Source organism: Muntiacus reevesi, chromosome 3 (assembly GCF_963930625.1).
Source record: "Muntiacus reevesi chromosome 3, mMunRee1.1, whole genome shotgun sequence".
Lineage (NCBI taxonomy): Eukaryota > Metazoa > Chordata > Mammalia > Artiodactyla > Cervidae > Muntiacus > Muntiacus reevesi.
In genome coordinates this window covers 115,875,358-115,890,443 of record NC_089251.1, presented here as the reverse complement: position 1 = coordinate 115,890,443, position 15,086 = coordinate 115,875,358, and the positions used below count along the sequence as shown (strand labels likewise).

The 15,086-nt window shown below is 41.6% G+C and overlaps 1 long non-coding RNA gene and 1 pseudogene across 2 annotated transcripts in view; one reads left to right on the top strand and one right to left on the bottom strand.

Annotated features, from left to right (window-relative positions):
* LOC136164798 (uncharacterized) overlaps window positions 1-15,086 on the top strand; it is a 48,419-nt gene that overhangs the window by 11,394 nt on the left and 21,939 nt on the right. The window contains exons 4-5 of one of the 2 annotated variants that reach the window (XR_010662408.1): window positions 11,100-11,247; window positions 12,352-12,458. This is a non-coding gene — a long non-coding RNA (uncharacterized lncRNA). Of the gene's footprint in view, window positions 1-11,099; window positions 11,248-11,326; window positions 11,432-12,351; window positions 12,459-15,086 lie in introns of those variants that run through there. The other variant, XR_010662409.1, reaches the window with a different exon arrangement.
* On the bottom strand, window positions 12,465-13,099 carry LOC136162818 (refilin-B pseudogene; annotated as a pseudogene).

Sequence of the window (15,086 nt, the reverse complement as noted above, 5' to 3'; positions counted from 1 at the left end):
TTCAAAAGCATCAATTCTTCAGCACTCAGCTTTCGTTATGGTCCAACTCTCACATCCATACATGACTACTGGAAAAACCATAGCTTTGACTAGACAGACCTTTGTCAATCAAGTAATGTCTCTGCTTTTTAATATGCTCTCTAGGTTTATCATACCTTTTCTTCCAAGGAGCAAACATCTTTTAATTTCATGGCTGCAGTCACCACCTGCAGTGATTTTGGAGCCTAAGGAAATAAAGCCTGTTACTGTTTCCATTATTTTCCTATCTATTTGCCATGAAGAGATGGGACTGGATGCTATGATCTTAATCTTTTGAATGTTGAGTTTTAAGTCAACTTTTTCACTCTCCCCTTTCACCTTCATCAAAAGGCTCTTTCTGTTCACTTTCTGCCATAAGGGTGGTGTCATCTGCATATCTGAGGTTATTGATGTTTTTCCCAGCAATCTTGATTCCAGCTTGTGCTTCCTCCAGCCCAGCTTTTCTCATGATGTACTCTGCATACAAGTTAAATAAGCAGGATGACAATATACAGCCTTGACGTACTCCTTTGCCAATTTGGAACCAGTCTGTTGTTCCATGTCCAGTTTTAACTGTTGCTTCTTGACCTGTATATAGATTTCTCAGGAGGCAGGTCAGGTGGTCTGGCATTCCCATCTCTTTAAGAATTTTCCACAGTTTATTGTGATCCACACAGTCAAAGGCTTTAGCATAGTCAATGAAGCAGGTGTTTTTCTGGAATTCTCTTGTTTTTTCTATGATCCAGCGGATGTTGGCAATTTGATCTCTGGTTCCTCTGTCTTTTCTAAATCTAGCTTGAACATCTGGAAGTTTTCAGTTCATGTATTGTTGAAGCCTGGCTTGGAGAATTTTGAGCATTACTTTGCTAGTGGTGAAATGAGTGCAATTGTGTGGTAGTTTGAAGATTCTTTGGCATTGCCTTTATTTGGGATTGGAATGAAAACTGACTTTTTCCAGTCCTGTGACCACTGCTGAGTTTTCCAAATTTGCTGGCATATCCCTAGTACTTGTTTATCTTATAAGTGGAAGTTTGTACCTTTTGACCACCTTCTCCAATTCCCCCTCCCCCAATTCCTTGCCTTTGGTAACGACAAATCTGATCTCTTTTTTTTATGAGTTTGTTTTTGAAATATAATTGACCTACAACACTATGCTAGTTACTGTTATACAACATAGTTATTTGATATTTCTATATATTTAAAAATGGTCATGTAGGTCTAGTTATGATATGTCACCATTCAGAGATACTACAGAGTTATTGACTATATTCCTCACAGTGTACAGTTTTTAACTATGACTCATTTATTTTGCAACTGAAAGTTTGTCCCTCTTAATCTTCCTTACTTTTTCTTTCCTCCCTTTATTCCCCCTTCCCCTCTGGCAACCACCTATTCGTACTCTGTATCTCTAACTCATTTCTGTTTTGTTATGTTTCTTTGTTTTTTACATTCCACATCTAAGTGAAATCATACAGTTTTTGTCTTTCTCTGACTTATTTTACTTAGCATAATAATATCTTTTAGGTCAATCCATGTTGTCAAAATGGCAAGATTTCATTTTTTTTTATAACTGAGTAATATTCCACTGTGGTGCTTCCCAAATAGCGCTAGTGGTAAAGAACCCGCCTGCCAATGCAGGAGATGTAAGGGATGTGGGTTTGGTCCCTGGGTGGGGAAGATTCCCTGGAGGAGGGCCTGGAAAACCCACTCTGGTATTCTTGCCTGGAGAATCCCATGGACAGAGAAACCTGGCAGGTTACGGTCCATAAGGTCACTCAGAGTAGGATACAACTGACTTCAGTCAAGTGACTTAGCCAGCACACAATATTCCATTGTATATCTTTACCGCATATTCTTTATCCATTCATCTATTGATGGGCACTTAGATTGCTTCCATATCTTGGCTATTGTAAATAATGCTGCAATGAACATAAGGGGTACATAGTTATTTTCTAATTAATGTTTTTGTATTCTTCAGAATTAGCCATGGGAGGGGTTGGAGAAGAACATCCCAGGGCTTGAGGGAGTGTAGAAGGGAGCAAATTATTGGTGAATTTGAGGAGTTTAGAATGACTGGGTCTTAGAGGTATGCATCCTGTAAAAAAAGAAATCGTCTTTAAGTTTTGTATTTTTTAAAATGTAAACCTTTTGAGTTTGTATAGGAAAGACTCTCTCAGCAGCAGGATGACATGGTTCAGGGGCTGGCCAGCTCTCAACTGCTTCTCTCCCCAGTATCCTCAAATCAGTCTTGATAATAATCTGTTGAGCTGTATTATACTCAGTGTTGAAAAACACAGAACGCAAAGCACATTGAACACCTCTGTTCTCCCCTAACCAGATAAAGAGGAATAGAGGAGGGAAAAATCATTACTCTCTGAGTAATGGAAAAGACCTACCTTCAAACTTGCCTGAGACCACTTAAATCCTACCATCTGTGAGGTCATAGCCCGGGGGTGCAATGTGGCAGAGACTTAGGGCCTACTTTAAGCTTTTCTATGGAAGCTTGACAAATCCAGCTTACTAAAGAACAGGACCAGTCAGTTGATTCTGTGCTCCAATAAGCTGACTCATTAAATTTGTCCCTAACTTCTAGGGTAGTTGTGCATAAAATGATTCCTTATTGTCACAGTTGGCTTGCGTTTCTTGGAATAATGGTTCACTGCCTGTGTAATCAGACTTTTTTCTGAGACAAACTCACTAGGGCACTTTTCAGATACCTTTTTTGATAGGACATGCTGTTCTTTACTAGGGCCTAGGAACTTGGAATCACAGAAATAAGAAGGAATAATAGCCAACATCTTCATTTGTTCAGTTTATTTAATTCTCACAATAGTCCTTATGACACTGGTACTCTTATTCCTATTTTACTGTTGACAGAATAAAAGCACAGGAAGGTTAATTCCTTGCTCACGGTTACCAGGGTGAACCTGGGTAATCTGACTCAAGAGCCCAAATTCTTTTAAAATTAATTAATTTTTATTGAAGTATAGTTCAACAATATTATATAAGTTACAAGTGTATAATATAGTAATTCACCATTTTTATTACTTATTTATTTATTTTGGCCATGCCACACAGCTATGGGATCTTAGTTCTCTGACCAGGAACTGAACGCGTGCCCTTGGCAATGAATGTGGAGTCCTAACCACTGAATCACCAGGGAATTTCCCACAATTTTATTTTTATTTTATTTTTTCTTTTGAGCTGTGCTGCACAGCTTGGACAATTTTTAAAGGTTATGCTCCATTTATAGTTATGATAAAATGTCAGCTATATTCCTTGTGTTGTACAATATATTCTTGTAGCTTATTTGTTTTATACAGAGCAGTTCATACCTCTTAATCCCCTACCCTTATCTTTCTCCTTCTCCCTTCCCTCTTCCCGCTGGTAACCACCAGTTTATTCTCTATATCTATGAGTCTGTTTCTGTTTTGTTATATTCATTTGTTTTCTTTTTAAAACCATATATGAGTGAAAACGTACAGTATTTATCTTTCTCTGCCTGACTTATTTTATAAGTATAAAACCCTCAGGCCCATCCATGTAATTTAAAATGGCAAGATTTTGCTTTTTCTGGCAGAGTAATGTTCCATTTTCTATATATGTCTCACACATCTTCTTTATTCATTCATCTGTCGATGGACACTTAGATTACTTTCATATCTTACCGACTGTCATTAATGCTGCTATGAAAAGTGGGGTACATGTATCTTTCTGAATTAGTGTTTTTGTTTTTTATATATACCCAAGAGTGGAATTCCTGGGTCATATGGTAGCTCTATTTTTAGTTTTTTGAGAAACTTCCATACTGTTTTCCATAGTGACTATACCAATTTACATTCCCACCAACAGTGCATGAGGGTTCCCTTTTCTCCACATCTTTGTCAACATTTGTTAGTTGTAGTCTCTTTGATGATAGGCCATTCTGACAGGTTTGAGGTGATAGCTCATTGTGGTTTTAATTTGCATTTCCCTGATGATTGGCCATGTTGAGCATTTTTTCATTTGCCTATTGGCCATCTGCATTTCATCTGTGGAATAATGTCTGTTCGGGTCTTCTGCCTATTTTTTAGTCAAGTTGTGTGAGCTGTTTTTATATTTTGGATATTAATCCTTTATCAGTCATATCATTTACAAATATTTTCTCCCAGGTTGTCTTTTTGTTTTTTCAACGGTTTCCTTTTCTATGCAGAAGCTTTTCAGTTTAATTAGGTCCTATTTGTTTATTTTTGCTTTTATTTCCTTTATTTTTAGGAGACAGATTAAAAAAAAAGTATTGCTATGATTTATGTCAAAGAGAGTTCTATCTATGTTTTCCTCCAGGAGTTTTATGATTTCTGGTCTTATATTTAGGTCTTTAATCCATTTTGAGTTTATTTTTGTATATGGTGTTAGAGAATGTTCTAATTTCATTCTTATGTAGCTGTCCAGTTTTCCCAGCATCATTTATTGAAGAGCCTGTCTTTTCCCCATTGTATATTCTTGCCTCCTTTGTCGTAGATTAATTGACCATAAGTATGTAGGTTTATTTCTGGGCTCTCGATTCTTGTCCTCTGATTGTGAGTCTGTTTTTGTGCTGTATCATGCTGTTTTCATCACTATAGATTGTGGTGTCCTCCGAAGTTAGGGAGTAGGATTCCTCCAACTCTCTTCTTTTGAGAACCCAGAACTCTGAGCACTGCACCATGAATGTGACCAATTTAGGGATTTAAAGACCACGATACAACCGTAAACTCCTAAAATTGTGTAACTTGGTAAATTTTGACCTCTAGTTCTATAAATTGGGTGTAATTATAAGCAGAGACATTACTTTCATGGCAAAGGTCCATACAGTCAAAGTTATGGTTTTTCCAGTAGTCATGTATGGATATAAGAGTTGGACCATAAAGAAAGCTGAGCACCAAAGAATTGATACTTTTGAACTGTGGTGTTGGAGAAGACTCATGAAAGTCCCTTGACCTGCAAGGAGATCACACCAGTCAATCCTAAAGGAAATCAGTCCTGAATATACATTGGAAGGATTGATGCTGAAACTGAAACTCCAATACTTGGGTCACCTGATGCGAAGAACTGACTCATTAGAAAAGACTCTGATGGTGGGAAAGATTGAAGGTGGGAGGAGAAGGGGACGACGGAGGATGAGATGGTTGGACGGTGTCACTGACTTGATGGACATGAGTTTGAGCAAGCTCTGGGAGTTGGTGATGGACAGGGAAACCTGGCATACTGCAATTCATGGGGTCACAAAGAGCTGGACACGACTGAGTGACTGAACTGAATACTGAATTTTGTGATTATACAGTGGCATTAATATGATGCCTACCATAAAACATTTCTAAAGCATAAAAACAGAATTTCTTTGTATCATTAGGTTGGCCAAAGTTGAATTAATTTGTTCTCAAAGTATATAATATGTTATTATATAATAACATTCAGTTGCTATGATAAAGTTTATGTTAAGCAATTGTGTTTGCTTTCTTAAAGTTTATCAGATCTTTAGAGGGGGCAGGAGGAGGGGGAAAAATTACTGAAGCATCTAAAAAGGCAATCTACAGGAAACTTAGAGTGTTTTCCTCCTGGTAAATATTCCTATTACAAATCTCTCTTCTCAAATCTTTCATTCATCTTAGAGCCCAACACCTATAATGCCTAAGTATGTAAATACTACAAATCACAATTATTAATAATTTTTAAGGACTTAGTATATGCCAGGCTCTATATAAGCCTTTAAGCCTAGGAGAAAGGACTGTAGTTATGTTAACTTTACAGAGAGGAAGAACTGAGGCTCAGAGATTTTAAGTAATTTGCCCAGATCACAGAAATAGTGAATTAGGTGTGGAGCTTAGGGTTGTCTGAATCCAAGCTCTTAAACTGTAAATAGTTGTAGAACTTTGCTCCAAGAAATTGATACCTACTGAAGTACATGAGGATGATTATTATAATGAGGATGCTTCTCCTACAGTTTGAACAAGTGATGCTCTTCTTTCATCCCAAACTGCTCCTTAGTTTAATCTAAGTTATCAGATCAAAATATGAGACGAGATGCATTTGGGGCCATTATCTTTTTTCTTGACTTCAATACAGGGCCTACTTGACACTTTTTGATGTATTATAGAGCATATTGCATTTTATGATGCCACATAATTATGAGGTTGTCATCAACAATGATTCTTAATAGGAGATCTAAAACATCTCTGTGAAATTGCTGATATAGGCTTAGCGGACATGTTCTCCACTAGATGGGGTGAGGCAATGGGAGATGAGATATAAGTGATGATCAGGCATCAAAGAGCATGGCAAAAGCCAATATCTTAGGTAGGGTCTACCTGTGTAACCTAAAAATATCATTATGGAACAAGAGTGTTTTTATTTTCTTGGTTGTTTTGTTTATTTGGGTGATAAAAATACAAGGTGTTCTCAAATTACCAAAATACCCCTTTCATAGAAAGATGGTAAAGGACTTCCCTGGCAGTCCAGTGGTTAAGACTCCCTCACTTCCACTGCAGGGGCACGGGTTCGATCCCTGGTCGGGGAACTAAGATCTGGATGCCAGATGGTATGGCCAAAAAAAGAAAAGAAAGATGGTAAAAACACCAGCAAAAAAATCTAATTCGGATGTCACACGTTACATATTAATAGATGTATACTAGTAAACCACAGGCAGGTGATTTCTGGGAATGTGATTTAGGAGGCAACGACCTGCAAAGTTGGGATGATGTCAAAGGATATGGTACTTGCCCTAAGCAAGCAAGCAATATATAGTGCAATCTTCTCCATGGCTGGAATACAAAGGTCCAGGGTGAAAGTGGGAGTGATCCTTCTAACATTTATACTTAATAATTCACTCTTAGGAACTTTGCTTTTTGTCCCTGCAACTCTGGGTTCAGTGGGTTTTGAGGTTCTGTTTCTCAAGGAATGCTTCCTCCAGATAACTCAGGAATTATTAATAAATTGGTTCTGTTAAATTGGAAGCTGACATTTCCTCCTGGTCATCTTGTGTGAAAGTGTGAAAGTCACTCAGTCGTGTCCTACTCTTTGTGACCCCATGGACTATACAGTCCATGGAATTCTCCAGGCCAGAATACTGGAGTGGGTAGCCTTTCCCTTCTCCAGGGGATCTTCCTAACCCAGGGATCAAACCCAGGTCTCCTGCATTGCAGGCAGATTCTTTACCAGCTGAGCCACAAGAGAAGCCTAAGAATACTGGAGTGGGTAGCCTATCCCTTCTCCAGCGGATCTTCCTGATCCAGGAATCGAACTGGGATCTCCTGGATTGCAGGTGGATTCTTTCCAACTGATCTATCAGGGAAGTGGTCATCTTGGGCTCCTCCTCAATGATGACCCAAGGCTTCATTTCCACAGGATTCATGCCCTGCATGTTTCTGCCTTTATTGCTTTGCTGTGGCTTTTCATTGATGGCTATTGGCTATGGGGATATTAAGAGGTAACCTGGTTAAGCCACTGGGAGCAGACAGAATTCTCCTTACTGCTATTAGTGTCAGCAACCTAATTTCCACTTGATAATCAGAATCAGTCACCCTATCCAATGTTGTAAGCCCCTTTTCTGCCACTGACTCAAGAGTATGCAGTCATGGGCTCCTGCAGCTAGGCATGCAGGAAGAGAGAGTTCTGGGGGTTTCCTCCTGCTCTATGCCACATTTTCTTATTTTCTGGGAATGGCTGCTTCTTTCCAAGATATCAGCTCCTGTCAGCAACCCCTCTTCTATGGCTCAGGGTCTCAGCAGTCATGGGCTCCTCATACTATTGGGTCAATGGCAGAAAAGGAGCTTACAACATTAGACAGGACAACCAATTCTGATTATCTAGTGGAAATTAGGTTGCTGATGCTAATAGCAGTAAGGAGAATTCTGTCTGCTCCCAGTGGCTTCACCAGCTTACCTGTTAATATTCCCATAGCCAATAGCCATCAATGTAAAACCATAGCAAAACAATAAAGGCAGAACCACAAAAGGCATGAATCCTGTGGAAATGAAGGTTTGGGCCATCCTACCAAACAAAGAATCCCCTCCAGCCAAGGTGCTGGCAGAAGGTAAAGGGAATATGGAATAGATGGTGGAAGAAGGCAGTTATGAGTACCAGCTTACCCTCCTGGCTGCCTACTGAAGAAAGGTCTTTAACTACTGTGTCTTATATTTTGATTATTTCTCCTTCTGCACTTTCCTACTGTCTGGCATGAAAAACACTAGTGGCTAACTTTGCAGTTTAGGCTCCAGATGAAAGAATAACTGAGCTGACATCACTTGGCAACAATGCAGTTGGTAACTGGTAGACTGTGTGCCTCTCTGTGTTACTCACCCCCATCCATTCCTTGTCCTGTTTGCCCTGTGCCCCAGGAAGCTAATCGCCAAGGACTGTATCATGCAGGCTCATTGCTCACTTGAAAGTTCCATCAGTGGAAGGCACTGGTAAGAGCGTGGCGTGCAGGAGTAGAGAGCTCTGGGGGGTTTCCCCTGCTCTGTGCCACATTTTCTTATTTTCTGGGAGTGGCTGCATCCTTCCAAGATATCAGCTCCTATCAGCAATCCCTCTTCTATGGCTCAGGGTTTCACCAGTCTCAGGAAACTCCATTTCCTTCCTCTTGCCTTTTCAAGCAAGCCTGGTAATAATTTCCTGCTATTGATGGCCTCTGGCTACCTCAACCTCCCTTTTTGGTGCTCACACTTTTTGAATAGTTCCTTCATCAAAGTTTCTTGAAAAATTTGAATTAGTTCAGTTTCCTACTGAGGCTCTGACTGATAGCTGAACCATTTAAGGGTGAGATGCAGAATTCTCAAAGTAAATCTGTTTATTATTAAAAAATAAATCAAGCCATAAATCATTTTTAAAAGGGTGGTAGATGAAAGTCGTTCTTTTTAAAAACATAATTTATTTTTAATTTTAATATTGGTTTCTTTCTTTTTTAAAAAACATTTATTTATTTGGCTGCACCAGATCTTAGCTGTGGCCTGTGGGATCTAGTTCCCTGACCAGGGATAGAACTGAGGCCGCCTGCACTGGGAGCACGGAGTCTCAGCCATTGGACCATCAGGGAAGTCCCTGGTTTCTTTTTTATAATTTTATTCATTTATTTATTTTTATTTTTGGCTGTGCTAGTCTTTGTTGCTGCTTGGGCTTTTCTCAAGTTACTCTCTTGTTGCCGGGTGCAGGTGTCTCATTGTACTGGCTTCTCTTGTTGTGGAGCACAGGCTCTAGGACACACAGGTTCAGTAGTTGTGGCGCGTGAGCTTAGTTGATTTGAGGTATCTGGGATCTTCCTGAATCAGGGATCAAACCAGTGTCTCCTGCATTGGCAGGTGGATTCTTTACTACTGAGCCACCAGGGAAGCCGCTAAAGATAATTTATTATTAAATGAAGAAGTCATGAAGCAAAATGAAGTGGTACAGATGTCAAAGATAAATTTAAAAAGGCATTTTCGTCAAATACTCTCCCTAAGGTTAGAAACGGGAAGCATATCAAATGAGAAGGTACTTATTCTTTTTCAAAGGCCTGTAATTTCAAAAGAAAACTTTTCTCTGAAAATACAAATCATCCTTATTACATAAAAGATATAATTTAAGAGTCTGAGAAAAGAGACTTCTTAACTCACAAGCAAGCGGTATTTCCCAGTCACTTTTAGGAATGTTTGTCTTTAATCAGTGGGTTTAAAAATCATCTCTTCCACCTTCGAAACCAACATGAATCCACCACTGATCTATGACATTTGATCCACATCTTCACATGCTTCCTTTTCTGCAATTTCAGAAAATCAGATTTGGAGAAAAAGGAAGGATTTAAGAGAACTACAGGTGGGTCCCTAGTGAATAACCTAACAAAACAGAATCTGCTTTTCCATTCACTTTTCCATCCACAGTTGCTCACTTCTACTTACCTCGATTATGTATTTCGTATTAATAAAAATCTCATATGTGCATCTCAACACAGGGCCATATGCAAAAACCCTATTCTCTCCCAGACGTCTCTCCGGCCATACTGCCCATGACATTGTCCTGAGCTCATCAAGGGTCTCAATTGGGTCAGAGAAAAACCTTGGGAATTCTCTTATCATGGTTTAAAAATTACATTTACCACTTGTTTTAAAGGACAAGATTAACAAGTCAGAGGGAAAACCCCCATTTTTATCAATAAATGCTGTGTAATTTACTCTTGCAAATGCAGAAGGCATTTGCTGCTCTGCATGATGACAGGAAACTATGGGGTCCTGGAGTGCCCCCTTGAGCAGTCCCCCCCCTAAGCTTCACACTGGCAAACTTGCGATCATGGAGCCTATCACAGGCTCCACAGAAGGAATGCTTTCAATCAGGTGCATGATGAGCTAAACACTATCAAATCTGAGGAAGACAGCAGACCATTTAGCCCTCCAGGCTTCTGATGGCTTTAAATGACACTGATTATCATCACACCTGCCCTCCTTGTAACAAAAGTCCCTGCTGTGGCTCCAGGGTACTCACAGAGCTCTCCATTCAGCTTTTAGGACAGATGGAAGCTATCAGCAGAAATCCAGTGATCTAGCGGGAGTCCGAGCTTCCAGGACTCTGCAAGCCCCAAGCACCTGACATCATTTGGATGCCTTCAAAGGAAATACCCACAGTTTTGTTCTCTCTGATATCAGAATAGCAGAAGCCATCTGCCACTTTCTTTACTCAAAATCCACAGGGGTGTATATGTATGACTGAGTCCCTTTGCTATTCACCTGAAACTACCACAGCATTGTTAGTTGGCTCCAATACAAAACAAAAAGTTTAAAGTTTGAAAAAGAAATCCACAAGGATTGGCAGGAGGAAGAAGTAAGTGTTGGCTGAGGCAGAGTGGGATGGAGTGTGAAGCAGGACAGGCAAGCGGCTGAGGGCCAGAGGCAGCCTGGCTTCTGTGGCCCCATCACCTGAATTCACAAAGTTTCTTCTGTTCTCACCCAATGCCATGACTGTTGCACTAAAATGAACACATAAATGCATATGCACGGTCATCACAGTACCCAGGCTTTGGTGTTTGACTTGTGACATCATTCACTTGGGTTTGGATTTGGGGTGAAAATTTTCTGTTTTGTTTTTTTTTTGCTTAGACCTCAGGCACCAGCAGAATTCCTCTGCAGTGTTGACCCAAGGACACTGGAAAGGACATTCACCCTGATGAACTAGATTATCAGAAACATCTGTGTCTACCTCCTCCCAGGAGGCATCAAGTCCTAGGTGTGGCTGACAGCTCCCACTGTGAGTGAAACCCTCCTCATGGACTCCCCAGAAAGTGTTTTCCCTAAGGATTTTTTCAAAATGCTGTTTTTCTCCAAAGGGGCCTCTGCTATGTTTTGCCTTATGAGAAAATTAGGGAAGTATTTGGAAGCCCCAAAATACGTATCAGGAGAGTTACACAAGCCTGTGGAGACATTACCAGATGTTCAAGGTATGACACCAGAGCCTGAGCTTGGAACCCACCTGTGGAAGGAGCTGAAACCAAACTGTTGTCCCTAAACTTAGCCACCAGCTGACCTGACCCCACTGTGAACAGGGTGAACAAGATTTAGAGGATTCCAGGGATTTTGGTTAACAGGAAATACAAATGGAAATTAAAAAAAAAAAAAAAAAAAAAAACCTGAATGGAACTCAGCTCTCCACAGACGGAATCCACATGGGTGTCACAGCTCACTGAATTAGCACCACTTTTGTAGAAGCAAAGACACCAGAGGCTGAAATTTCTTCAAGCTCATTTTTTCCCATCTCAGATAATTTTTCTGCTCTTTCTCTGACAAACTGACCAATGGAAAAAGAGCTCTCCCCTTCTCCCTATTTTGAAGTGTGGCCAGTTTCCTTTTGCTCTAGCTATTTTTGTATTTTTCATCATGAGGCTTAGGGCTTCCCTGATAGCTCAGACAGTAAAGCATACACCTGCAATGCAGGAGACCAGGTTCAAACCCTGGGTTGGGAAGATCCCCTGAAGAAGGGAACTGCTACCCACTCCAGTATTCTGGCCTAGAGAATTCCATGGACTATATAGTCTATGGGGTAGCAAAGAGTCGGACATGACTAAGCGACTAACACACCTTGGGGGAACCTATGTTAATAGCAAACTAGGAGATACATTCCTTTTAAAAATAATTGGAAAAATTATAAAAACTAAATTCCCTCAATAATTAGAAGCTATTGTGACATTTGTTTTTATTCTTCAGGCTGGGCTTAGAGGTGAGAAGGGAACGGCAACCCACTCCAGTGTTCTTGCCTGGAGACCCCCCATGGACAGAGGAGCCTGGTGGGCTACAATCCATGGGGTCGCAAAGAGTCGGACACGACTGAGCGACTAACACACACTTTCTGGGTTAGACTCTTCCAGGGCTGGAGTGACGCCCGAGGGCAGCCTCGCCCAACCCTACTTGGACCAGAAGGCTGGCCGACCTCTCAGCGAGCTCGAGTCAGCTCTCCTCCAACAGGTAAACACCGCCCAGGAGCTCCCTGACTTCGAGCTCCACGCTGGACAGGTGCCTCTTCAGGGTGTTGCGGCACTGTCATCCAGGGTGGTGGTGCAGACCGCCTTGGGTACTTGAGATAGAGGATGGTGGTGCTGAGGCAGCAGGCGGGCTCGAGCGGGGCTGGAAGTTCACCTCCGCCTTGTAGATGTGCCACGTGCAACTGGGAATTCAGGAGATGGTCTGGCTGCAGGCGGCCACCGCCAAGCCCAGGGACAGGTGGACGTCGTTGATGAAGTGCCAGTCTGAGTCGTACTTGATGGAGGATGTGCACCTTACTTCTGCTGGTGGTAAGGGGTCAAATACCACTCCTTCGCCAAAGGCCAGGAGGCATAACCTTGGTGAGCAGCCAGAGACCAGGGGGTTGGAGAGAAGCTGGATTCAGGGCCGTGGGGGGATCCTGCATTGGGCCAGAGCCCCGCGGGCTGGTTCACGCTCCTCACTGCCCCGGGCCCTGAGAGAGACCAGTGCCTGGGGCTGGGGAGAAGCCTAGAGTCTGGACTGTCCAGGATGCTGTTGCCTTTCTCTGTGTCCCTGTGCTCTGGCACATCCTGCAGGCCACGCTGGCCCCCAGGGTGGTGCCTGTGGCTGGGCCCACCGCCCCCTCACCCCAGTTAAGTCATTCTCCACTAAACATGTATTGGATCCTTACTATGTGCAAAATAGGTGTTGGGGGAATAAAAATGGATGTCAGTTACTGCTCTGGTATAAATCTAGCTGGAAGGCAGAGGTTTATACAAACTGTACAGTGTGATAGGCACTGTCAAATTGGCATGGAACAAATTTGAATTTTACTCATTTATTTCATGACTTGGATTTATTTTAAGCCCTTTCCCCCATGACCTAGAAAATGGTCATTTTGGGGGGCATGTAAAATCTCAGAGAAATACAATCATTTTTAAAACTTTAATTTTTATTCTGTTTTAGTAGAGGATATGGAGAAGGCAGTGGCAACTCGCTCCAGTACTCTTGCCTGGAAAATCCCATGGGCAGAGGAGCCTGGTGGGCTGCAGTCCATGGGGTCGCGAAGAGTCGGATATGACTGAGTGACTTCACTTTCAATTTTCACTTTCCACTTTCATGCATTGGAGACAGAAATGGCAGCCCACTCCAGTATTCTTGCCTGGAGAATCCCAGGGATGGGGGAGCCTGGTGGGCTGCCGTCTAAGGGGTTGCATAGAGTCGGACACGACTGAAGCGACTTAGCAGCAGCAGCAGCAGTAGAGGATATTAATTTCTAATGCAACAGAAAAAGATCTGGAGGGATACCCACCAAAGTGTTCCTAGTTGTTATCTCTGAGAAATAAAACTAAGAGGAAAAAATTTCATCATCACTTTATACCTGTATCATTTTCAGGTTCTTTCTTTGTGTGTGGGAGGTCATAGTTCCCCATCCACATATAGAACCCACCATGGCAGTGAAAGCCCCAAGTCCTAACCACTGGACCATCAAGGAACTCCAATTTTTTTCAGTTTTTACTTTAAAAAGTGGTTAAAACTTCATGCAATTAAATAAGTAGTTTAAATGAAAGAAAGAAAGGAGATAATATTTATGGAAGATATCAGCAAGGAGACCTTAACAGCAAGAAGAATATTGACTTGGGCCTTAATGAGTAGGAGGAATTCATGGAGTGGAGAAGGGGTGTTGGATAAAACATAATCACAGAATATCTGATTGGTGTTTCAGATTGGTGTAGTATCTCCTTCACACCTGTCCCTGTAAATTAATTTGTTGATAGAATCTTGTCAGAAAGCAAATATGTATTGAGTTCCTGCTCTATGCCAGTGTAATAGATACCAAGGCAGTATAAGTCAGAGTTCTTGCTCTTAAAGCATTTACAGTTTCAACAGGGAGTTAAGACATTCTCAGAACAGTTAGAGACAGCCCATGGTTAAGTGCCAACGAATTTGGCCCATGAAAGAGCAGAAAAAGCTGAGCACACTGCCAAGGTTTCAGCCTGGGAGTCTTGGAACAGTGGTGCCATTTATAAAAATGGAAAGTTGGAAAAGGAGAGCTGTCTTGAAAGCAGAAATACCTATAGTAAAATATCACAGTCTATGTAAATTACTATTTGGCTATGCAAATGAGTAGGAATGCATAAGTAATGCTTGGACTGAAAGGTGCCAGGAACTATAATAATCTCTACCTTTTATTGAATATAGCCTGGGTGCCAGGCACTGTGCAGAGTTATTTGCATACATTATCATTTAATCTTCACAACAAATCTATGAGGCCATCATGACGGCCATTTTTCAAATGAGGAAGTCTGGGAGAGGTTGGTCTTGCAACCAGTGGGAAAGTGACGTGTCAGGATGAGAACATGTCTGTCCAACTCCAAATTGCTATGACACTATGCTGTGTCATCCAGGTGGGTGTACAAGATACCAACTCTGCCCTGCAGTGTGAGTTGAAGGCACAGGCAGGTGTCCCAGTAGGCATCAACCAACTCCTCAAACAGGCAGAGCTCTATCGCAAGGACCACATCAACATCATCAGAGAAACTCAGAGAAGGTGATAACCACACCCTGGAGTGGGCAGAGAAGGCCTCTGGGAGGAGTGGAGGTTTGAGCTAGGCCTTAGAGAATGGATCG